General features: G+C 34.5%; 1 long non-coding RNA gene across 1 annotated transcript in view; it reads left to right on the top strand.

Annotated features, from left to right (window-relative positions):
- Positions 1–19253: 19253 nt before the first annotated feature.
- The window catches only part of LOC148130686 (uncharacterized), a 35130-nt gene continuing 27546 nt past the window's right edge, over positions 19254–26837 (top strand). The window contains exons 1-2 of the long non-coding RNA XR_015749216.1: positions 19254–19312; positions 23742–24019. This is a non-coding gene — a long non-coding RNA (uncharacterized LOC148130686). The remainder of the gene's footprint in view (positions 19313–23741; positions 24020–26837) is intronic.

Genomic DNA, 26837 nt, shown 5'->3' with positions numbered 1-26837 from the left:
ACAGACATCGGAAAGTGATATCAATCTCTGTTCTACCAGTGAAATGCTTTTTGGATTAGAAGCAGTGCATGGATAGAAGATATTTGTAGGAGGCGGATCATAAATTCAACTGTATTATCTTACATAAGGATAATGCAAACCTTTTTTAAGCTGCTCTAGTAAATTGTTGGATTTGATTTAAGTTCAAAATTCCTATGCCTGCAATTTACATACAAAAAAGCATTCTTTGAAAGACACTGCAGATATGAAAGGTCAATTGAAACATTCACAATGACAAGTGGCAAAGAATTAGAACATGGCAATAGAATTCACAGCCTGTTTGTTCTCTGCAAGTCTTAGCTGCAGAAAGTGTAATCTTCAAAACCAAGGGAACCCTATGTTCTCTCCTGTTACATGATGACCTACAGGAAATGGATCATCAATTTCTTGTTGGTATAAGCAAGGGGAAGTCTGCAGTATAGTCTTTATTAGCAGGATGATCAGGTTAAAGCCCACTGAAATCTACTGGGTAAGAAAAAATGCAGCTACAATATGTAATATGAGATACTAAAATATAACAGTTTATAGCATGCTAAGGTACACACAACTATTTAATGCAATATAACATACTTAAAGTTATATGCACAATTAGCATACAGTATATTTACATTATGCAATACTCTTGGTATTTAGAAGATAATTTTGGCTGGCTGGCTTGCTTCCAATTAATTCCAAGGTGGTGTACTGACATGTCAGCTCTGAATTTCAAAGTCACAGTTAGGGCAAATTTTTGTTAGTGTGTGGGATAAATTACCCCTAGATCTCTAAACATAACCACTTCTTTATATGGCAAAACTTTTATGGAGTATTACTTAAATCATACTAAGTAATGTGATCTACCCTGTTACTGATAAAAAGGCAAGGAATAGTATAGTAATGTATACAATCAATATTTCATGAGAGGAAGCTCATAGCAAACAGGCTAATTTTCCAGTTTTTAATCTCAGTTGTTCTCAATGGAAAATATTTAAGGATGTTGGTTTCATGAAATGCTATGTGACTATAGGATCCTAGGTCTTGTTTAACAGAAACTTACTTGGGTATCTGTGTCAACATAAGAGAATTACTCTCAGGCTGGAATTCTAAAATTCAAAGATGTCCTATAGAATTATATAGCAGTAGGACTATTTTTCTGTCCTGTCTCATGGCGCAGAGGTGGATTTGTGGCTATGGAGATGCAGATAGATAATTCCACAAAACATCCATAACAAAGTACATTTATTGGTACATCAGGTAACTTCATAACTCACATTTGTGATGAAGCTCTTCTATAATGACCAATCCTTTGTATATCAGCCTTGCAGGTAAAAAATGGTTCTTTCCTAACCCATCACGTAGCGATAGAAAGAAAGCTGTTATCAGTCCATGAGTGCAGGCAAGAATGGAGGGAAACCTACCTCAACCCTCGAGGGTCAATTTAGTGACCAATCAGGATTACAGATGTAGCCACGTGACATGAACTACATTTCCTAGGATACCTTTAACTACATTTCCCATGATGCATTCCCTTAAGGGGACAGCTCACAATTCCTAAGTAACTATCCAATTCCCATAGACTGGCTGGGACAGCACAACTATGATTTAATTTCCCAAATATTGCTAAACTGGTCACTGAAGATATAATCCTAACTGATAAAGAGAATTAAAAAATGTTTTTGCTTTATGTTTTAAGCTAACCAGAATTGTGTGGATATAACTGAATTGGAGAAATTACGATCCAATTATTTAAATCTTAAGGCAATGGTGAGCATACTGTGCTTCTCAAAACTCTTTATATTTTCACACAATCAAACAATTTAGGAGGCCTCTGCCCCAATCTTATTTTGCAGCTATAAAGAGGAATTTTATTAGCATGCACCAAACAAATCTTCAGAGTGTATTTCAACAGCATATTGTCTGAGGTCTTTAGTACTATGGCTAGGATGCTTGAAAGGGGCAATTCTGCTAAGATAAGATTGCATTATCATACTGAAATATTATCATTATCATACTGAAATAAGCATCTTTGCTGGAGTAGTACGCTGAGATTCCATAAAGTGCTAATTATCCAAAAAAGACCTCAACCTCTTTTTTTCCATTGGCTGCTTTCCAAGAAGGGAGTCTTCTTTCTTTCAGGCATAATCTGCATTCTTTGTTCTGAGATGTACAACCCAGTATTTAGCTGTATGAAAACACACGTTTTCTTTGATTGCAAGCTTTTAACCAAACAACGTGACGATTTCTCACAAAGCAAGAACTTTTCAATGTCTAAGAGAGAACAGTTCCTTGGGCCACAAGGAATTCTACATTCCATTATGGAGAATCAGTACCTATTTGCTTATGTCCAAGTAACTCCACACCTTTGATCAGTAGAGCATCCGTTCTCTCCTTCATCTAATCAGTTCCATATAAGCTTCAGGCATGTAATTGCCTTACAACTGATTAAAACAGGGTAATGACTAGACAGTTGCAATAGGGGCCATATTCGTTATTAAGTGCAATGATCCTCCCCCAAACGAATGATTATTTTTAATAACAGTGGAACTTAGTTACTTATTAATATGATGGGATGATAAAAAAGGTGAAGAAACTCTTTGCCCAAAGAAGATAAGAAAAACTATAAATACAGAAATGCTCATAATGACAATTTATGACACCCATTAATGACATAATGACACACACATTTGCACACATGTAAAATGAGTATATCAAAACTCTTATGTTAAAAGAATGTTTTTAGGATGGGCAGGCAATTGTCTGGACAATGCTGAGTTAGGAAATGCTAATAGGTAAATAAATGCTAACAGAATTCACATTAACTCAATAAATGATTGACACATTAAAATAACATTCTTTGAAGCCAAGTGTGTAGACTTTGTGCAAGTTCCTTTCCTTTGAAATTTATTCTTTTCTTCCTTCCTCTTACTATCTTTTGTATCCATTGGATCTCACATTCTCTCTAAAATTCCAATTCCATTCCTTATGGATTAACAGTAGAAAAGAAACTTCTTATAAGAGCTTGGAGTATTCTATTGTTGTTAAGAATATGTTCTATTTGCTTATTGTGTTGATGATGTATGTGAGGGGAAAAAGCAAGTGAATTACTTTTGGAAAGAAGAGGCACAACTCCCCCTCAAAGCAAACATTCTATGGTGGATATAAAGTTCCTGCTCATCACCCCCTCCTCATTCTAAATTGGCTTTTCTTGAGGCTCCGTGACCTCAATTGTTCAAAAATAAACATTTTTAAAAACAACAGTCAATGACAGTACTCTTGAAACTCACCCTAAAATGGATAATTAAAAGCAAATTTCCTCTCTTAGCAAGCTGTTCCCAAATCTGATAATTACCATCTCAGAGGCTTGGTCACTTGTACCCTAATCCAGTGCCCATCTGCTGATAGGGGTGAGATTAGGAAAGAAAATTGCAGAACAATTCACAGATAGATTCTAAAGGAAATGATTCTAATTAACTCATGGTGCTTTTCAAGAAATAATAGGAAACTTTGTTATCCCAACAACCAAAGAACAGCTATCATGAAAAAGAATAAAATTATATGTAACATGATAAAAAGTAATGTGTGTGTGCTTTGAATAATAATCTGTTCACTAGGATGCTTGCTTGCATGCAGCTGTTTGGTGTGTTACTGTCCTTTTAATCCCAGTGCTATTTCTTCCTGTCTGGAAGCAGGAGAGAGAGAACTGAAGGAGAATCTTGGAAAGATAACACAGCAAATGAAAGCTTGTGCTTTACATATTCTCTTCTGGCAGCTCTCAGCCTCAGTGCTTTTATTTTTATCGGGCTTTACACGTGGCCCTGTTGGCCTTTAGCAGCATACTACAGATTCTTGCCAAGCACTGTTTTACATTATCTCAGTAATATGTTTGCTAAAGTCCTATGAAACCAGATGCTGGTCTTACTCTGTATGCCCTTACTCTGTCACAGATAATTGAGAATATAGCTCCTACCTACTGTAGGTTAAATATAGTGAGGATTTAGTTGGCTCCCTATAATACTTGCCTGCTGCCCCACCCTCTCTAATTTTAGATGAGTTTGGACTGTATTTCTCTCAGCTCTCCAATTTCTTTGTTGCTAAAATAAAGTGGAAAGCGGGGAAGGGAAGCTTCCTTTGAGAAACTTGAGTGTGTTGCACCATATTTATCTCATTCATTTTTATGACTCCAGGATATAATAATTGTATTAAAATGCACAGAATCCTAAGATTTTTATCAGGAAAGGATAATATAGGAACAATCTTATGCGTTAGTTGATAATAGTTGTTCCTGTTTTTGCATGATTGATAAAGCGAGGCTATGATTTAAAGAACAGTATAATAGAAGATTAAGATAGAAAATTTTAAAATCACATTTTCAAAAAGAAATACTCTTTTTGAGAATATGATTTATCCTCACAAACTTTTGCCATCTTAATGTATGATATGTGAGAATAAAAGTAGTTAATGTCAGCCTGATTTGCCATGAGTTTCCTGTCATGAAATATTGATTGGATCACATTACTTAGCATGATTTAAGTAAGTCTGCGTAAAAGTTTTGCCAAATAAGGAAGTGCTTCTGTTTGTCTTAATATATGGTGCCATCTTAAGCTATGGTTTTCTGACAGGAGAGCCAATTTGTTGTGGTTAAAGCACTAGGCTAGAAAGCAAGAGACTGATTTCTAGTCCTGCCTTAGCCATGACAGCCAGCTGGGTGACTTTGGGCCAGCGACTCTGTCTCATCCCAACCCAACTCACAGGGTTGTTGTTGTGGGCAAAATAGAAGAAAGAAAGTGTGTTGGATATGGTCACACCTTAAGTTATTTGTAAAAATAATAAAGGTAGGATACAGATAAATAAAATTTGCAATGTTCTATATTTAAATTTGCCATAGATACCAAACATTGATAAAAATCTATATAAAACAACATCCATGTTAGATATGTCAGTTATCCCATTGACTGAAATTATCTTAAAGAAAAAAAAAAACCTTAATACAACATGCAAAGGATATAAGATGAGAAGCTGCTGTATACCGAATAACAGCATTTACGTTATGACTGACACATAATACACGCAGCATTTCTCCAGGATTCAGGCTTCTCTACCAGACATAGACATAGAAAATTGGCCATTCTTGATTTGGAGTCACCAATAATATTCCTGTAGTACCTCAATATACTGATTATAGTATAATATACAGTACACATTTTGTACACATTTTGTACACATATTATCTATTGAGCCAAATTTTGATAAAATAAAAGTTTGCATCAAAGGCAGGCTTTTTTGATTGATATCAGCAAGCTGCCTTTTGATACTGTATATATAATATACAGTATATGAGGTGGAAAGTTCTTAGCCAGCCAGAACAGAATTCATATAGTATAGACTTAGGAATCCTTGGAATGAAGTATACTTGGTTTTTGATAGCTATTATTTCTGTTTTATTTAACTAATTCAAATAATAACAGAAAAATATATACATTTGCCATGAAATGGACAAAGGCCAAAATGTTTTCACATACCATTTCCACAAACACAAATTATAAATATACAGTATGTGTGTTTATATACTTTATAGAAGCACAGAATGGTTTGTTTTGATCTTCATTTAAGTGTAGGAAAAGCTGAGATTTTTTTAAACAAAAGTTGCAATTCTTTGCAGACTTCTTTGGATGTAAGACCCATTGAATTAATGTGAATAAACTACATATCAAGTAGCACTGTTTTTAAAATAATATTGTATGAATTTCAAACATTTTGAAGATATCAACCAATAATTTGGATAGTACATGCTCAAAAGGCAGCTTGCTGATATCAATCAAAAAAGCCTGTCTTTGATGCAAACTTTTATTTTATCAAAATTTGGCTCAATAGATTGGCAGACTAAATAACAACTACCGTATATGCTTATCCTTCCACTCAAAATATAGTTTGTTATATACCTTTTTTTTTGCATTTATTTTTATTCTGCATCAGAAAATATGCTTTGGATTTTATGAATAAAAACTTTATACTGGCCTTATTTCACACATGAATGGTTTAATTTACTTTCTAAAAGCCATTTTCTATTCTCATGCTTTGCTGTGGAAAGATCAAACACACTTTCTCTATTTATCTCTTCCAAATCACACATTGGAAACTATTTAGATATAGCAGCAGCTGGATAAGCCTTAATTATAGGCTATGCTTATAATTGGAATTTACATTACACATGGTGATCGTTTTCCTACTCACCATTATGCCTGATATGGACTCTTTAATTGCAAAGATATTTGGCAACTTTGCTGGATGAATGTCATATAGCTGAATATACTGCCTTGGATTCATATTTCATGAATTTCTAGGCAGTGAGCTTCGTATGCAAAGATTTTCTGACATATATTTGTGTTGTCATATGCTATGAAACACAGCTAACTGAATTCTTTACTTGCTTTTTCAATATAGTATACGGAAAAAAATATCTTATACAGAGCTATTTTCCAGGAATTTAGATTCAATGGCATCGGTGGTGCCTCTTGTCAAAGTGATTTATAATTAACCTCATAAACTCTTCCACCATCTTGTCAAGACATTGTGATATATAACTCAAAACTCACTACACAGAAAAAAATAATTGTCCAGAAAACATGTCACATTGCTTTATCGTATCAGGAAAGACTTAATAGATCCTATATCCTTGGTTTTTCTTTATACTGGTTGGAATACTGTGTGCAGTTTTAGTCATCATGATCCAAGATGATCCAAAAGATGCTGAGCCTCTAGAAAAAGCCAGATAATTAGAATTTAAAATAAAACCTGATGAACAGTCACAGGAAGTGGGTATATCTAATCTAACAAAGAAAAAGACGGGAGTGACTTGAGAGGAGTCTTCCAATATTTGAGGGGCTGCCACAGAAAGGAGGGGCTGACTATTCTTCAAAACACCTGAGTACAGGACAAGAAACAGTAGATAGAAAATAATCAAGAAGAGAACCAACCTATAACTAAGGCGAAATTTCTTGACAGTGAGAAAAATTAATCAGAGTAATGCCTCCAGAAGTTGTAGGTGCTCCATCACTGATGATTTTAAAGAAGAGAGAGGACAATCATTTGCCTGGAATAATACAGGTTTCACCTGTTTAAGCAGGGAGGTGGACTAGAAGATCTCCAAAGTCTTTCCCAAACCTGATATACTGTTAATAGTGTTAAAGAGATAACATTTGGATCCAGAGGGTCCATGAGCAGAAACACAGGACACTGTACGGAGAAAAAAAAGAGGATCAAAGTGTTCTCATTTTATTTTATTATCTTTAGAAGCCCTTCTATTGGGGTGTTGTAGAAATCACTTGACCTTATATGCAACCTCTTTCAAGTGACTTCCCAATATAATTCAAATGTTTCTTTCCTGTTATTTCAGACCTGGAGTAGATTAGTTTCAGTGAATTTTTGTGGTCTGCCATGCTTAAAGGTTTTTCCTTCCTTCCTTCCTTCCTTCCTTCCTTCCTTCCTTCCTTCCTTCCTTCCTTCCTTCCTCCCTCCCTCCCTCCCTCCCTCCCTTCTTTCTTTCTCTCTTCAACTAAACAGTTGCTTAAACAGTGTTTCATATGATGTTTTATCTATTCTGACAAGATTGCAATATTTTTAATATTTTTTTAAAAAAATTCCACCCATTTATAAAATGTCCTAGAGATGTTGGCGTGGAACATTGCTGAATCCAGAAGTTTGAAGTCAGAAGTCATATTTTTCTTGGTTTCCCTACCTGATTGTACTAGTGAAAAAAAGATGGATCATGGCACTGTTGACCAGCATGAATGAAACAAAAATTATAAGGCAATAATAACACTTTTATTTCAAAAGGATATTTTATTTCATGAAATTGTTTTCCTTCTTTTCAAATGGTGTCTCTCCTTACACTTAAGTGCTATTGGCTGTTATTTATTCAGTACGAGATTCTGAGACTTCCTGACTGCTAAACTTATTTGTTTCCCCTTTTCGTGGTGGAACCCAGTAGTACACTAAGAGATAAATAAGAAAAATCTCCACTGCTGTAACGTTGTTCCTTGGTGGTTCAATTGCTTTGAAATAATTTAGTTCTCAATGAGTTCTTTTTATTCATTTTATTGTTATTAAAATTATACTTACAACATTATGATGATATTTATGGAAAGGCAATTTAAGATATACATAAATATGTCCAAATAAAATCTCCATCAGAATGATGTAAGCTTTTATAGAATTTATTAGTTTATGAAAAAGAACAGGTGGCTCAGAAGATAAGTAGTAAAGTGGTGATGTTTTCAAGCATTCCTTTTATCTTTCCAAATGCCTTAATGATCTTGCAGGAGACATAATTTATCATATTCACTAGAATAAAACTGGAAAAGATTTGAAAGGTTTATTGAAATAAAATGTTATATACTAAGTGCTTTATAGCAGTCTTAACTGAAATAAGTTCTTTTATCAAGTAACTGTTATTTGGGATGTTAATCTTTTTTCACTCTGACAACTTTTTGAACAAATTAATATGGGACACATGTAACAATTAGCACTGAATAAGTCAACATATAGATATACCATAATGCCGGGGTCCACATATATTAATTTCTGCATAAGCTGGGAACAAGAAATGAAATGTAGTACCAATAAAAAACCTCACCTCATATTACTTAAGTGATCATTGCAAATGCACTACTTCAGCTTTATTATTAGGATGCATTTTGATGAATATTGTTTGACAATACAATTGAGCATGTGCATATACATGTAATATGGTACTTCCATAATATTAAGAATGAAATCCAGATACAAACTAAATTAATCCTTTCAGGAATGTGGCCCTGATCAGCCTATGATGTCAACGATCATTCATTCATAATAAAAGTAGAGTTTCTGAACGAAAGCATTTTATTGTTATTAAAATTATACTTACAACACTATGGTGATATTTATGGAAAGGCAATTTAAGATATAAATAAATAAATATGTCCAAATAAAATCTCCATCAGAATGATATAAGCTTTTATAGAATTCTTATCAGTGGTTCAAGCTCTTGAAAGGTGAGGAGCAATGAAAAACAGTGGCTAATACAAACATAGCAACAATGGTTTCCATTCTTTATTGAAAAGGCTAAACTGGACTAGTGCAGAAAGAAGTAGGCCTCATTTGAAATGCAGCTTAGGACAATGCACATTTCTTTGTTGAAAATGAATAGTATTTACACTGGAGTTAATAGCTCCAAATTTAAGCAAATTTTCCAATCATTCTGATCAATTTTACTTCTGTTTTTTTTTTTTTAAACTTTCAGGCATTCATGACTTTATTATTGTGGTGAAATTTTCTACTTCATATGCTAAATAAAACTGACTGAGGGTATCACCAGCTAATTTTATTATTTGTTCTTTTTATATTTAAATATCAAAATATTTTGTAACTATAATGTGGCTTGCCCAATATTCATAGATGAACACATACACACACACACACAAATGAAAAAACAGTCAACAGATTAAGCTAAACATTACACTAATCTTCAAATCCCTATGTCAACCATCTGTATTATATTTAGCACGTAGAAAGTCCACAGTTTCCAGTCTCTTATAAAACTGTCTAGTCCAGGGGTAGGGAAACTTGGCTCTTTTATCACTTATGGACTTCAACTCCCAGAATTCCTGAGTGAGCCATAAAAGGTTCCCCATCCTTGGCCTACTGGTTTTTCAGTTGGGGGGAAAATCAATTTTTGACTTGAATGAGACTAATATACAAAACATTTGGCTTGTCTAAAAGAAAAGCTTCAAGTTTCATTAATATTTGTATCTTAAATATTTTTACATTTTCATTGTTATTTTATACAGTATGTTTTCACATATTTGTAAGACCTACATATGATAAAATGAACTTGGATTTTGACTACATATCCAGCACTTATTAGAAATCCCTTTATATATTTATGTTAGTCTATCTGGGGTCAATGGTACATCATTTTATAAAAGTTTTCTTTCAAACTATAATGTAAATTTTAGCCCATTCGTCCATACATTCTCCCATTTATCTAGCATTATATTATAACCATTTTTTGCCCACTTTACCATACACTCTTTAATGTATTCATCTTCTAGATCCATCTTGAGTAACATTTTATATACTTTAGAAATCAAGTGGTCATATCCAGAACATAAATTAATGTTCAGTTCAAATTTAATTCCTGTAGAACAAAACTTTTTAAAATCAAATTTAAATCTTTCAAAAATTCTATAATAATTAAACCAAACATAACCAAATCCTTCATTTATTGCTTTCTCATCTTTATGTTAAATCCCTCTTTTTCAAACCTCAATAAGTCTTGATATGTCATCCATTTATATTCCAATATTATCCTGGTTCTATGTAGTGCTTCATGCGGTGATAACCAAAGTGGCACTTTATCACCCCAAAATCCCCTTTTATAATTCCACCATATACATGGAATCAATTGCTTAATACCAAATCATCAGCAAACACACGTAATTTGTAATTATGCACTTTAAATCATAGTCTTTTAGCTGTGTTATACTGTCTAATATCTCTCTTTAACAGTTCCAACACTAGAATAAATAATAAAAGGGATAAAGAATACCCCTGTCTTGTTCCCTTCTGGATTTCACATGGTTTTGTAAAATCTCTATTCACCATGATCCAAGCTTTTTGGAATGCATAGACTTCAGACCCTGTATAAAGCCCAATCCAAAACCCATCTTTTCCATTACTTTAAATATAAAGGTCCAGTTCAAGTTGCCAATCGCTTTTTCTTTATCCAGAAAGATTAATGCAATATATCTGTCGCTACATTGTTTTAAATATTTAATTATATTTAAAATTACTCTTACATTATCTTTTAGATGTCTTTTAGTAAGAAACCACACTGGTTTTCATGTATATGATCCTGTAAAATTGTTTAAGTCTTTCAGCTAAAATAGATATAAAGAGTTTGTAGTCATTATTAAGGAAAGACATTTCCTAGAAAGTGCTAACCATCTAATAGTCAATTTAACAGTTACCAGATATCCATATGGATTTGCTCTGTCAAATCTTGACAGAACAAAATCACTTCATTTTTAATTAGATATTTTCTTAGATTTAGGGAAAATTGCATATAAAATATAAAGAATTTTACCAAGGATATTGCAAAATTCTGATTAGCAAACTAGTTAAAGTATAAGCTAAATGGTTCTACATTTAAGTAGATTCACAACTGAACTTGAAAATTGTGACTAGAGTCATCAAACTAGAGCAGAAATCGATAAAATTCAATTTCTATTTTCCAGAAATTAGCCCATGTAGTCCCATCCATACAAAAACCTTGTTTAAAAAAAATCAGGCTGCGTCTTTATAATTCCACCAGGTCATTAGGAAATGAGTTCAGCACCTAAGTAATGTTTGATTTACTGGCTAGACCAGGATATCACAGATCACTTTCCCTCAGGGCAAATCAACATTTTCTCCAGAAATGCTTTCGCTTATCTCTGTGTTCCCATAAAACTGATGATAAATGCAAGGAATGAAGTGTGGGGTGGGGATGGGGTAAAGATAAGGCTTGGATGGCCATATGAATACCTAGGAGGAAGGCCCAGTTAATTTCTCTCCAGTTATATTCTATGAAACAAACCAGTATTGAAATTCAACAGCTTATTTAATAAATTAATTAAACTGGGCTAGATTTGATGGTAATAATTTAAATTCAATTTCTTGAAATACAAAGTATTTGTAGCTGTAATACTGTATTTTGTCTGAGGCAATTTAAAGAAATAAGGGCAAAACTTGACAAGGACAAAAAAAATGCGTTTTCATGAAAATAAGATGAGTTATATAAAAGAAAATAAATATGTCAGATAAATAATCCCTAGGAAGGTTTATTCCTAAAGTTTATTCCTTATTCCTAAGGAAGGATTATTAATTATCTCAAGTCTAGACAACTTTGGCTGCAACCATGGAACAATTGATATTCCTGTCTATCTTCTCTGCCCTACCTCACATTTACCTTGTGCTAGATATCTAAGCTGAAGTACAATAAGGTAAATATAAGCAATTGTTTAAGTTAATGGATAAGGAGTAAATTTAAGATTAAACTTTATTTATATTTTGTGCCTCTGAATCATTTATGCTTTGTTATGTATGTATCTATTTTGTAAAAATAAACTAGTGCTTTATTGTATTTAAATATTGGCTGATAGTTGAATAGTTTCATAGTACCTTCTCCATTGATATCAGGTTTATTTTGTATGGGGTTTTTTTCAGATTCAATTCTCTGTTTTAATATTCAGGTTAGGGTTTCTAAATGTAAGGTTCAATTGTTTTCAGGAAATACATTATGGGGCTACTCTGTGAAGTATCAGCTGGACTGGCAATTGTCCTTGCTTTGTGCTGAAAGAAATAAGCACGTTTGGGCATGTGGACAAATGGGGTGTTTCTGCATTCTCATTCCATGGCCATCTGTGTCATGACCTGGTTGCATCCTGAACTTAGAGTCAGGATACACCTTTCGAGGTTTTCCTCCACGTTATTAACTTGCAAAGCCTCCAGACATATAATTATGAAGCACTAAGAAAGTGCCAGGCTTTCTTTTTCTTCTTCAAGGAAAATAGGTGCAGTAAAGATGAAGTGATTAACCTTCCAATCAATAACCATATGTTCTGTTTTTAAAGCATGGTTCTTCAGACTCTGGAAATGTGTAACATTAGGAATAAAATGACTTTTGGAAACAAAGACTAAATATGTGAGTTAAAGTTTTTCTTAACATTTTATTTTTGAAGTCAACTCATTTCGTGATACTTTTATTTTGCTTGCATTTAAAGAGAAGAAAAGGATTGATGGGGATAATGTGTCCATCTGTTAAATAGCACTCTATATAAATGGGTACCATTTTCACAAGGACTATATCAAAGCATTTTTGCCTTCAGGCCTCCGGACCAGAGGTCAGTTACTAATTTATATTAAGGGATCACATTTGGATCCAAGTATTACAAACTTGGAATTCACAAACCCAGTGGGAAAAAGAACAGTTGTTCTTACAGTTTTATGCACGTAGAATTTGACATTTCTTTTGTTGTTTAAAAAATAATTTTAAAATACATTGAATGCTTATGCATTGGATTTAAAATGTCTGTATATTGCATTTGTTCTATTTTATAAGGCATTTTGAATACTTTGGAAATAATATACACATTTCAAACTTAAATATAGTCATTATATTAATTATATATTTACTTATTTTGGGCGGTAGTAAAAGAGGGAAGCTTCTAGCACCTATTTAATGAAGAAAAAGTAACAAATTATAACAACTGCTTTTGGAACCTTAAAGAATCTGAGATTTATTTATGTTGTTATTGAATTGGAAGTCACCTTGGCAGGTGTAATTTATATAGAAACACAATTAATTGAAGTGCGAAGTGTGTGTGTGTGTGTGTGTGTGTGTGTAAACACATCCTCTATCTGCTTTGACAGTCATATTGTTATCTAATGATATTGACTGCAAATATAATTTATTGTCATACTCCATTTTTGCAGCCTCTGGAGCTTTGAAAGTTTCTTCAGGTATAATTTGATAGCAAAACAAATATTTTTAGTAGTGCTTTTTATGGGTTTAATAATATAGAAATATCACATATTATATAATTTATAATCTTTAAAAAGATTAAAGCAGGCATGTAACCGTATATAAAGCTTAATGTACTGATTTTGCATTTAATATCCATGGCCCACATATATAAAAATAAAACAAATTCTTTGAAAAATCAGTCCTGTTCCCTCTAATACTATGCCTTCTACAACTCTTGGAAGACCACTTTTTAAACAAATAACTAAATGAATATGGAAAAAGTTTACTTTTCCAATCCTTGAAACACAATTGCAGTTCAAAGTGCAGCTATATCTTTAATATTTTAAAAATATTAGTTTGTATCCATATCAACTCTACTTTTCAATGGTTATACATAGAATAAGAACTATAGATACAACTTTTTAAAAAAATATTCCAGCTATTTTAAAAACATAAACCAGGTCAAGGGCGGACAGATTTATTACTGCATAAACTTTGAAGGCTGGAGTCCATGTTAGATTTTTCTTTTTAAAGAGAGAAAAATTATTTTGTTTTATATAGAAGAAATAATTAATGTGTTTGAATGAAGGAACATTATTCTTTCCCCAAATCTGGAAAGAAATCAAGGCCGGTTTGTTCCATTAATGACAGAAACTTGGAAAAAAAGGGCTATTTACCGAGAATGTTTGTTTAACAAACTGCCTTCAGTTCAAGAATTGTCTAGTGAAGTCAGCTTTTACCCTTTAATCATGACTTAATGAACTCCCAGTATGTTTGTTCCCTCAGGTCTCCAAAGGTCAAAGAAGCTGAGTGAAATGCATTGTTAGACCTCATTGTGCTATAATATGATAACATCACTCTAAGTATTCAGAAAAGAAGTTTCCTTTAGCAATAATCAGGAAAGAGCTATTTAATTGGTGGAGTTTATTGAAGTGCATTACTAATCTTTTTAGCTTTTGTCCTTTCAATAGTAAACTGAAATGGTAATCTTTTAATTGGCTTTCAATAAAAAGAGGAAGCTTAGAATATTCTAATTATGCCAGCAGTTCGTGCTCAGTTTAAATAATCTTAAGAAGTTTACCATTACACTATTGTAGTACAACCCTCTTCATGTTTACTTGGCAATTAGTTCTTCTTTGTTAAACTGAACTTATTCCCAAGTCAGGACTTTGCTTAGGATTTCAAGATTCCTTCAATTTACTGAATCAGTGGCTGTATTTATACCACAGTTTGGCCATCTTATGTCTCCAGATACTTGAAACTAAATATCCTCTCCATTTGCCAAATTGCCTGAGACTAATAGCAGTTGTCCAAACTAACTGAAGGATCCCAGGTTGCCCATCACTGTTTTACACATCATGCTGAGCCATAATGTGCTTTATAATTCTAGGGCATTGTGTGAACCCAATCAGTATGCCTACTGGGAAGGGTTAAAATTGCCCCCGTGGCTGTGCATTTAAAACTCTGTCCCAAAGGTGCTTTTTTTCAAGAGGCAACTGGACTTACTGGTTTTTCTTTGAAGGTGTTTTGCTTCTCATCCAAGAAGCTTCTTCAGCTCTGACTGGATGGTGAGAAATGGATGGTGGCTGGGAATTCTTCAGTCAGAGCTGAAGAAGCTTCTTGAATGAGAAGTGAAACGTCTTCAAAGAAAAACCAGAAAGTCCAGTTGCCTCTTGAAAAAAAAAGCACCTTTGGGACAACCCTGACCTGGATGACTGAGAATCTCCATAAACATTCAAAATCTTGCTTCTTGTTTACATGTAGAACACACAAAAATGAAACCAGACTTCACTTCTGCAGTTGCATTTCTACATTCTGCATTTTTTTTCTGACCTGGACTTCACTTGGACTTTAAAAGGTGAGCCCAGGAATAAATTTTAAAAAGACAACTTATATGCAGGTAGTCCTTGACTTACAACCATAATTGGGACCAGAATTTCTGTTGCAAAACATGGCAGTTGTTAAGTGAGTTGCCTCCAACTTTACAACTTTTTCTGTCATTCACTGCAGTTGTTAAGTGAATCATGCCGTTGTTAAGCAAATGTGAGCTTGCTCCATTGATTTTACTTGTCGGGAGCAGGCTGGGAAGATCATCTGAGTATGAATACCAGTTGTAAGCCATTTTTTTCAGTGTCATTGTAACTTCAAACAGTCACTAAATGAATGGTTGAAAAACAAGGATTGCTTGTAAAACAATGCAAATGTCAGACATATCTATCAAGCTAACTACTTTCAGATGAAACAATATTAGGCAGGGCAGAGAAAGTGAGTAAGAAAAGAAAGGAAAAGTAATTGGCTAGTCTAGTGAAAAGAAGGACCGGGGAGACATAAAAGCAGTCTTCCAATATTTGAGGGGCTGCCACAGAGAGGAAGGGGTCAATCTACTTTCTAAAGCGCCTGTAGGCCAGACAAGGAATAATGGATGGAAGCTGAACAAGGAGAGATTTAATCTGGAAATGAGGAGAAATTTTTTGACTGAGAACAATCAACCAATGGAACAGCTTGCCCTCGGAAGTTGTGGGAGCGCCATCACTTGAGACTTTCAAGAAGAGATTGGACTGCCATTTGTCAGAAATTGTGTAGGATCTCCCGCTTGGGCGGGGGGTTGGACTAGATCAGGGGTCGCCAACCTTTTGGACCTCAGGGACCACCAAACTCATAATTTTAGATCCCAGGGACCACTAACCAGTTCTGTGGTCATGGCCTAATTTGTGGGTATGGCTCGGTGGTCATGTGACTGGCTGGGCATGGCTTGTATGTAAATATTATAAATATTTATATAAATATTGAATTTTTTTATAAAAAAAGAGCAATTTACCCTAAATCAGGCAAAGCAGGCAGATTGAGTTGCTCATAGAATCACAGATTCATTCAGAGATCTATCTATCTGCCATTGGCTAGCTCAGTCTGTCACATAAAATTTGCTTGCAAGCAAACTCATAACATACCATGCATGTATATATTGATTTTTTTTATAAAAAAGAGCAACTTTTACCTAAAACCAGGCAAAGCAGGCAGATTGAGTTGCTCACAGAATCATTCAGTGATCTATCTATCTGCCATCGGCTAGCTCAGTCTCTCAAATTTGCTTGCTGTGAATCTGCACTGAATTTGCTTGCAAGCAAATCTTCAGTCCTAAGGAAGGTTCGGCTGTGCTGAGCCGAAGATCTAAAAACTAGCTAGAAAGCAAGAAATCCAACCATTTCCTGCTTCCTAGCTAATCTAAATCTCCCGGCACAGCAGAACAGATGATGGTCGGAAAAAGGAAAAATAGCAATTTAGCAGGCAAGTTTACTGGGTAAGGAGTGAGTGAACGGGGAGGGTTCCCGCGGGTAATGTGGGCAGCGCTGCCTTGTGTTTCTGCGCAGCCTGGATTAATTGCTTTGGGGGGTGCTCTGGGGGTGAGATTTCTCTGCGGCCCACCAAAATTTTCTCACGGCCCACCAGTGGGTCACGGCCCACAGTTGGCGACTACTGGACTAGATGACCTATAAGGTCCCTTCCAACTCTGATGTTAATTAAAGAAAAGGAAATGCAACAGAATTCAGTTAACACCAAGATTATTCTGCTCTGTTCCTCAGATTTCTATTCTTGCACATCATTCTTGCTCATATACCATGTCCACTGCCAGTTCATATCTCGCCTCTTATTTTTAAAATTTTTCATCTCTGTTTTTGAGGGTATCAGCAACTCCACCTAACCACAAAATTTTGCGTCTTCCTCTTTCTCTCAACCATTAATTCTTCTTCCAAATGTTGCTTTTCCAATTCAGTTTTTATTTCCTGTATATGTCTGAGGCACCTCAATGATGTATTGATCATTTTTGTAATTGGTTTTACAATCATTTATCATTAATTTGTTCTTGTACTTGCTGATTTTGTTTTGGTTTTGCCATTTATGTATAATATACTGCAATTTTCCTATCAAATACAACTGCACTAGTCTAATGGTCCGTAGATCTTTCTTGTATCATGAGGATGTTATGACTCCCTTTTATTGTTATTATTTTTTTTTAAGACCATTTAAAGCATTTTGAGCATGAACATTCATTTTAGGTATTTTTATTATTCTCATATACATTGTCTCAGTGGTGGTATTCTACCAGTTCTGCCCGGTTCTGCCAAGCTGGTAGTGCCGATGAGCAGTGGAGAGCGATCCGGTTCTCTCCAATGCTCTGCTGTTGGGCCCACCCACCCGCCCCTGTTCCCATGTTAACCTTTATTCCCTGCTTTTGAAGCGCAGTTGCTTTGCGCAGCACAGCAAATTGTCACGCGTCAGCTGCTGAAGTGACAGGGAGAGTGCAGGGTTGCAGGGGGGGGGAGTCGGAAAGCCTCTGCACCTGCAAAAAGTGTGCATTTGGTGTGTGCGCACGCACAAAGTGTATGCATGTGCACAAAGCACTCCCACCAAGCCACACCCACTGAACTGGTGGTAAAATTTTTTTTTGAAACACACTACTGCAGTGTCTGCAATGCTTCTTTCAGAATTTCCTCCCTTTTCAGGTACGTTCCAAATAATTTCATTACTGTTAGTCTTAATTACATTCGCTGTGCAGGATGTCATTATTCTAACTTGTTTACTATTCCCATTTTCAAAATTTCCAGCACAATATCTCTGTTGTTCTTGCCTCTTTTAATTATTCCTTGCTCTCTTTTACCATGTCTTTTTTTCAATTAATACATTACAGAGTATTAATTTATTTCATTTAACTAGCGTATGAACTAAATAAAATACAGTTAATATGATTGCTTACCAATATTTATTATTTTTACTTCTCTAAAGTAAAAAAAAAAGCAATATGATAGAAACAACCATGCTGCAGAGCAAAGGACTGTCATTTTAATTGGCAGGAATGTAAATCTAGCTTCAGATTAAAAGAAGCAGCCAGTGTTCATGCTAATGATGCTAGAATGTTGCTTTTATGTTTTCTCCAAAGCCAGTAGTTCTTTTATGAGCTGTGTTTATTATACATACCCTAAAACTCCCATGTCATTAACATAGTTTGAAAGTTTGAAGCATAAAACTGGTAGAGTTGCAAACTTTAGACATTTTATAAAATAGTTAATAGTTTTTATTTTAAAAACTGCTTTATAAGAAATTGTGTCTGCATATTTAAACATTGATGGCATAGAAATGTCCATTGTCTCACTGTGCTTACCCAGTTCAATCAGCAGAGGGCTTGTGCTTATTTTGAAGAACATCAATCAGAACAGAGCAGGAAGGGACTTTGGAGGTCTTCTAGTCCAACCCCCTGCTCAAGCAGGAGATCTTACACCATTTCAGGCAAGTGGCTATCCAGTCTCTTCTTAAAAACCACCCGTGATTCACCAGTCAACAGCAAAAAGCAGCTTGACTCGGAACAGCTTACATTCTGCAACGATATTCTAACACCATCAAACATCCACATCTGCCTATCGCAGGACATTGAGAAGGATGCAATAGGCAGAGAAAAATGCCAAATCCAGTCTGAACATCTTGGCTGACTGTGTGACAAAGCAAATATCTGTCCTTCAGGAAATGAAGCAAAGGATGGATTTGTGATTCTTTGCTAACAATGTTTCTTACATAAAAATATACCTGGATAAATAAATAATAGACACTATTTGTGGCTCTTTTGGGGAGGTTCGGGGCTTATCTGAACCATGCGCTGCACTTTCTGATCTTGGTTTGTTATGCTTTTTTTGTTATCCAGGTTCCAGGGAGCACAAGTAGAAAAATTATTACAAAGAGAAAGAAAGAAAAAACACCGTAAGTGTGCTAATTCTGGAAAGTTTATATGCTCCATGAAGAGTTCATGTGTAAAGTCTTGGGTCAGATTTCTATGCTCAAAAATAGCGACTCTTAAAAGTTGGGCCAAATGCCTAAAATAAAATCTGCTCTATTTATGAACATCAGCTATGAATAACTTGACTCCCTGGAGGCAGAGAAGCATAAGTTTGGGATATCTTATTCTCCTTTTAATTTATCAAATGCACGCTTTTGTTCATGCATTTAAAAACAGTCTTTTACATTTGCAATCGCATTCCTGAGCAGCACACTCTGAAAGAGAATTCACTGCATGCTACAGCATCTATATTCAAAATGTGTCCACTGACTCAAAAAGGACACATAATTTTGTGATCAATGAGTCATAACTGCCTTTGGGGACAATCTACAAATATTTCATCTGTCTTTATTTATGAAGTAATATTTTTATTACAATACAGTAAAACTATCAAGAGTGGAGGTTCTCAGTCATCCAGGTCATGGTTGTGTCGATGCTTTTTCCAAAGGCAACTGGACTGTTTTATCCTTGAGGAAGAAGATGTTTTGCTTCTCATCCAAGAAGCTTCACCAGTTCTGACATAACTGATGAAATTTCTTGAATGATAGGCGAAACATCTTCTTCCTCAAGGAAAAAACAGTCCAGTTGCCTTTGGAAAAAGCATCTTTGACACAATCATGACCTGGATGACTGAGAACTTCCACAGACAATATTGCAGTATTGGATATTGCTTTTTAATCTAAATGAACAGTGATGGTTTAAATATGCCAGGAGTTAGAAAACATTGTATTCCTCCCAAGACATGTTGTGTTCATCTCAAGGAAAGCCAGATATAATTTGTAAATAAAGGAACATGAAGACCTAAATTGTTGGGCTTAATATGCAAATAATGATTACATTGTAAACCACCCAGAGAGTGCTGTAAAGCACTATGGGGCGGTATATAAACCTAAATGCTATTGCTATTTCCCCAGGAAACCCACCATTCCTAGGCTTTAATGGTAAAATGAAATTTTCAGGACCATTTTCGGCACTAATCAGCAGATTCTAAGCACATTAGTATGTGTGATTAGTATACTTATGACAGGATTACAGTGAAGAAAGAATGTTCATAAATAGATAAAGTTTATGGAAGCACATGCCAAGAATTGCCTTGTTGCTTCTTTGTGGAAGAAGGGAATCCACCAATCACTGTTTCCATGTAAGTTTAACTGATGACATTTACAAGTGAATGGATTTATGACTTCATCTCTAAAGTAATCCTGCAAGCTGTAGCAGCAAGAACCATTGCTGAAATTCTTCCAGGCCTGCTGTTGTTTCTAAAAACAAGTCACTGCCTGCATTCTAGGAATATCCCTTTAGGATATTATGGGTGTTTATTTCCCATATTATCAGGCATCCCTGCCTGAAAATATTATTTTCATTTTTTACTAGAAGCTTCTTAGATTAAAAAAGATCCTTTTGTATAACTAAAAGAATACATGTGTGTGTATGTGTGCATGTGTGTGTGTGTGTGTGTGTGTGTGTGTGTGATGACTCAGGATAGAAATATTTTGGAGGTCCTTTTCCCAGGTTTTAAATGATTTATTTGTATAGCTGTGTGTCTCACATGAAAGCAGCCGTGGGTGATGTATAATACTTAAAAAAATCCAGTCACAATTAAAAATAACCATAATAAGGCACCCAAAACAGGACTACAGTGCTAATGTTCTCAATGCTCTTTTAAGGCCAATAGGTGTGCCATTTTGTTATTTTGCCACTGACAGCAAAATTTCTTGACTATTCTCCAGAAGTAATCACATGGAAGAAAATGTAGTATGTTTAACTAAATTGACTGAAGTCGTATTTGAAACATAGAATGGGGATAAACAATTTTTAGACTTTCTGGGACGGCAACATTAATCTGACGATGCATTGAATAAGCAATTACATTAACTTTTAAACATGTCTCTAAAGAAATGTATTTCCAATGATATGTTTAGAATGGAAGTCTTAGTGACTGGTATTACTAATGTCATATTACAGTTTATAGATGATAGTCTTTCTTTATAGCTTTTTTCAAAAGCCTATATTTGAATTTTTTTTTTTGAAAAGCCTCCCTATGAAAGCCAGATTTCTAATCTAATCTTTTTATGAGTTTTCATAGCTCTAGTAAAGAAGATAAAACTACTCATTAAAAAGGCACAAAATTATTTATAATATACACCTTGGAAGAGTAGATGAAAGCAAAACAAGATTCATTATCAGAGAATCCAAAACAAATAAGAAGGAAAAGCAGAGACAGAAGAATAAGCAAGATAAAGAGGGAAGTTCCGTTCCTGGACAAGTTTGTTATCATTTTAGAGAGTCTTTAGATCTGCATAAACATTCCTCTCTGCTTTCTTGTAGCTGATTTCTGTATCAATATGACAATTTAATGTCATGTTCTGCAAAAGATCTTAAAATTATATTAATGGAGGAAGAGTTTTAAAGAAAATAATAATGTTCTTTGTGATGTGATAGAAAACATTGTAATATTAATCCAATGTCTCTGAAGACTAAGAAAATCCAGAATATGCTTTTGGAAAGAGACATGTGAAATATGGAAGCATTTACATTCATTTACAACCAGATTAGCAATGCAAATATTCCTTTGATGCATCTCAGTTCCTTACCCCACATTTATATTGATTAAAAAAAAAAAGAATGCGAAGGCAAAACATGAACAGTGACAAAAATTACACAATCACACTAATTATACACAGTATTGTTTCCTGTGGCTTTGGAAAGATCTATGCCTTTGATATAAGATAGATATGATATAAATTTACAATATTTATTTGTTTAATTTCTATAGCCTCCCCATCTCAATCAAATGACACTTTTCTTGTCAAATTCTTTCCTGCTGTTTATGTTTCTCTCTTTATTCCTATTTTTGCCAGGTTTTGTCTCATTTTGCTAGAGTAGTTTGCTGTACTGGATATAGAAACTTACTGGGAAGATGCCACATACAAATTAATCTGGAAATTACCCACAATAATTTTCCAACAATTCTTGGCAAAACTTTTGTTGGTACAACAATGTCTGGGGTCCTTATTTAATGCATGATAAAACATGGCTTTATATCATTGATCATAATGGATTAAAAGTTAAATAAAAAAATAAATAAAAGAACGAATGAATGAATAACATTCTTAAGGGTTTATATTTTGAGACAAATTTATGTTTAAACCTGCTGGAATGATTCAATTCCGGTAATGTTTTCATAGCATTTTAGCTGTTTATTTGTCAAGAATAACATGACAAACTGCCTTCTGTAAAACCAGGCTATACTGAGATCAGTGCTTTTCAACCTCAGCAACTTTAAGATGAATGGGCTTCATCATTCTGTCTGGGGAATTTTGGAAGTTGAAATCCACAGCTCTTAAAGTTACCAAGACAAATTTTCATGGGAAACAAAGACTCTAACATTGAATTGCAATCTCTTATTTCATCTTGGAAACACTGGTGACTTTTCTGTTGATAGCCACAATGGGGTTTCTGAGTACTTATTAGAATTAGTATAAGGAGAAATGTGTATTACGACCAAAGTATGGGACTTGCTTTAGTTTCACATGAGTGAACAGCTACTATTTAATGTATTATAACTTTTATATAACTTTTGTTATATACTAAGACCTATAAGGGATTATATGGGAACCACTACTGTTTCTATTCCCCAATGTTGGCAAATCCTTTCATAGCTGACTTGATAAACTGCACACACAGATAATCAGGCTTTGGCAGAAGGACAAAACAACAATAACAACAACACATTTCTTTGGGGATATGTGTATTGTCACAATGCATGTAAAAAAATAGAAAAAGGGGGGTTGCAATGCTGGAGTGGCTGTTTTTATCACTCTGAATGTCCCTGGTTTCCTTGTGGATCCTGATTCCATCGTCATTTCAGTCCCCTTGAAATGCTAAAAACATGAAGAAATCTTTGTGACCTAATTTTGACATCCACCACATAAATAGGTTAATATTTTTCAATTTTTAAAAAATCCTATATCAGAGAAAACAAATTGTTAGTGCATGCCCCTCAATCTCCTCATTAGAGATAAGCCCTGGTGGCACAGAGGAAGGAAGGAAGGAAGGAAGGAAGGAAGGAAGGGAGGGAGGGAGGGAGGAAGGAAGGAAGGGAGGGAGGAGCCCTGGTGGTCCTCTGCTCACTGCCTGGAGTTCGATCCTGATGGGCTCAAGGTTGACTCAGCCTTCCATCCTTCCCAGGTTGGTAAAATGAGGACAATATGCTGACATGGTAAAACTGCTCAGAGAGTGTTTTAAAGCATTGTGGAGTCTAAGTGCTATTGCTATTGCTTCTACAATGGAATTATTGAGTCTGTCATCTGCACCTCTATAACTGTCTGGTTTGGTTCTGCAACCCAACAGGACAGACACAGACTTCAGAGGATAATTAGGACTGCAGAAAAAACGATTACTACCACCCTGCCTTCAATCAAGGTCCTGTATACAGCACGAGTCAAAAAGAGGGCTGTGAAAATATCTACAGACCCCTCACATCCTGGACATAAATAGTTTCAACTTCTACCCTCAAAACGATGCTATAGGGCACTGCACTCCAGAACAACTAGACACAAGAACAGTTTTTTCCTGAATGCCATCACTCTGCTAAACAACTAATTCCCACAACACTGTCAAACTACTTAGTAAGACTGTATTAGTATTCTTCTTCTCATCCTTCCTATTACCTATCTCTTCCACTTATGACTATAACCATGTTGCTTGTATCTTTACAATTTATATTTTATTTGTTTCCCAGTATGATTTGATTGCTTATTAGTAACCTATGGCTATCACTAAATGTTGTATCTTATGATTCTTGATGAATGTATTTTACTTTTTTCTTTATGTACACTGAGAGTATTCGCACCAAGACAAATTCCTTGTGTGTCCAATCACGCTTGGCCAATAAAGAAATCTATCTATCTATCTATCTATCTATCTATCTATCTATCTATCTATCTATCTATCTATCTATCTATCTATCTATCTTTTAAAGGAATGTTATCTGAGAATATTAGTGGAATTTACCGGTCCAGGATCACGCTAAATCTGTCTGGATGACATCAAATCAAAGCAAATGAAGGGATAGACATCCAGAACAGGTCATTTTAAGCAGGCTTTGTTTCTAGTTGATTAAAAGCCACTGAAGGTTGCAGTGTTGAAAAGTGGCCATTTTAACTACCTGAATCCTTTAGTAATTAGATATTTTGTGTATGCATTCTTGATTAAGAAGCATCTTGCAGGATCAAAGCAAGATAGGTCCAGTAATAACTAACAGGGGCAAGGTGGACTTTTATCTACGTTCAGCCCAACTCTGGGTTTAAAGAACATTATACATGATGAAACATTTTATAATACCTTAATATTTTAATAGAATATTAACAGGAGAGTCAAACAATATACTTTTGATTCACTGAAAATTTAATATAAACAAGTATTTTATTGTTAGATAACTGAAACCAAAATTCATTTTTTAACCTTAAAAAAAGCCAATAATATAAGTTCCTGCTAAAGGCCAATCACTGGTAAACAGTGCCCTCTGGTGTTTTTCCTTGGAGAATTGGCTCATGTTTTTCCCTGGGAAATTTTTTAATTTGTCACATTTGTTTCATATTGATGCTTTTGCATCTTGCATCACAACAATTTTGAATTTAGTTTAAATTCTTTAAAAGGTAGCCTATTTGCTTTGCAGGGGGAGTAAAATTCAAATTGTACAATGATTTCTAGTGAATAATGGCAACTTGTACATGTGGAAGTGTCATCTTCTGATATGTTTTTGAAACCATAAAGTACAAATTGCATAAACTACAAATATTTCATGTGCCTTTTTCCCTTTTATCTGACAGTTTTGAAATACCAGTGGAAATTTAAATATATTTAATTATTGAGATGAAGTTTATTGAGATTAAAGAAAAACAACTTATACCCTTTTTAATACTTGTCATTTGTTTTCCTTCACTGGCCCTTGTACAGAGCCGCTGGCAGATATCTGCCATTGTTTCCAGTTTTCCTAATGTTAGCTACCCTGCAGATTTCATGCCAGGCAGGTGTCAAGAGGTCAGTTGGAAAAGGTCCCTTCTCTTTGTTTCTTGTGCACACAGATGGCTGGCATACATGACTGGCTCTTTTGGGGGTTAACTGAACAACTTGACACTTCACATCATCCTTAAACCCTGATTTTACACGGTTGGCCATCTTTGTATTGATTTCAGTTTATAATTCTCTTTCAAGACCTTCCTGGTCTAATGATGCTGCTTTATAATGCTACCAGTAAACAGTAACAACTATTTGAAAGCTATCTAGATCTATTCTTGTATTTCATGTTTTCAAGGTATGGAACCCTGTGAATAGGGAAAAAAAGACTTTAAGGGTGTATTTTCCTATTTCAGTAATCAGAAATCTCAGCATTTTAAATATCCAGAAAATATCAATACATGACAAGAGAGGCAGGCAATTAACAATGACATTCCCTGTTTTCAGTGCCTACATAGGTATGTATAAAGTACAGCTGCCAAATAGTGAAAGCAGAAAAGCTAAGACTGAGCAGCAAATGTGCTTTAGGAAGGGGAAATTTACTAAATGAAACATACCAAGCAAAGGATGCCAACAATGTCTTTTAAAATTAACTATACAATTTCTAAAGAGGATAGACTACAATGATAAAAGGAAACTAAGAACCGATCCCTGATATTTTCTGGAAAGGCCAATATAAAAGATCTAGGGGTCAACAATCCTAGTCTCTATCCTAACCAACAGAGAGTAAAGAATTGATGATTGAAACTTTCAGGGACATTAGGAAGTCAAACGTTAATTTAGCAAAATATGGATTTACACAACAAGGCTTGAAATCCTAAACTTTCATATGCATTGAATTCTACCCAAGAATTTATAACATCATAATGTATCAATGTAGTATATGTATGGTGCCCTTTTGCAGTTGACAATTGGAAATATTGTCATTGCACAGCTTTTATAAGTGCTGCTAAGATTTTTTTTTTTTTTTTTTGGTATGGCACCCATGTGCTGATAATCACTATGGCTGGTTTATGACATAAACTTTCAATTTTGATACTAATTCCAACCCTTCCTCTCATCAGAATTACTATTGCGTGAGCCCCCTAATAATGGCAAAAAGTAAGAGGCTTTTAATTTAATTTGATTAACATTTTAAAGTAAGTTGAGTAACATACATAATAAAAGCATTGCAATATCTTACCGCATCACTATTTAAAATTTGTATTCATCTTAAGAATGTTAAGACAGCTTATATAATATATAGTATAATTATATAATATAGTATATTTAAGAATTGCATTTACTTTATTTTTATTTTCAGCTTCATGATTACCTATCCTTGGTTTAAATGTTGCTGCTATCAAAGCAATTGAGAAACCAAGCATATTTTAGGGTATTTCTTAGCAAAATAAGTTATGAATTGAGGAATTTTATCTTTATCCCATC

This window comes from Notechis scutatus, chromosome 4, assembly GCF_049901735.1.
Source record: "Notechis scutatus isolate UNSWTSFEM ecotype Mainland chromosome 4, rNotScu1.2, whole genome shotgun sequence".
NCBI lineage: Eukaryota > Metazoa > Chordata > Lepidosauria > Squamata > Elapidae > Notechis > Notechis scutatus.
This window is presented reverse-complemented; position numbering and strand designations above follow the sequence as displayed.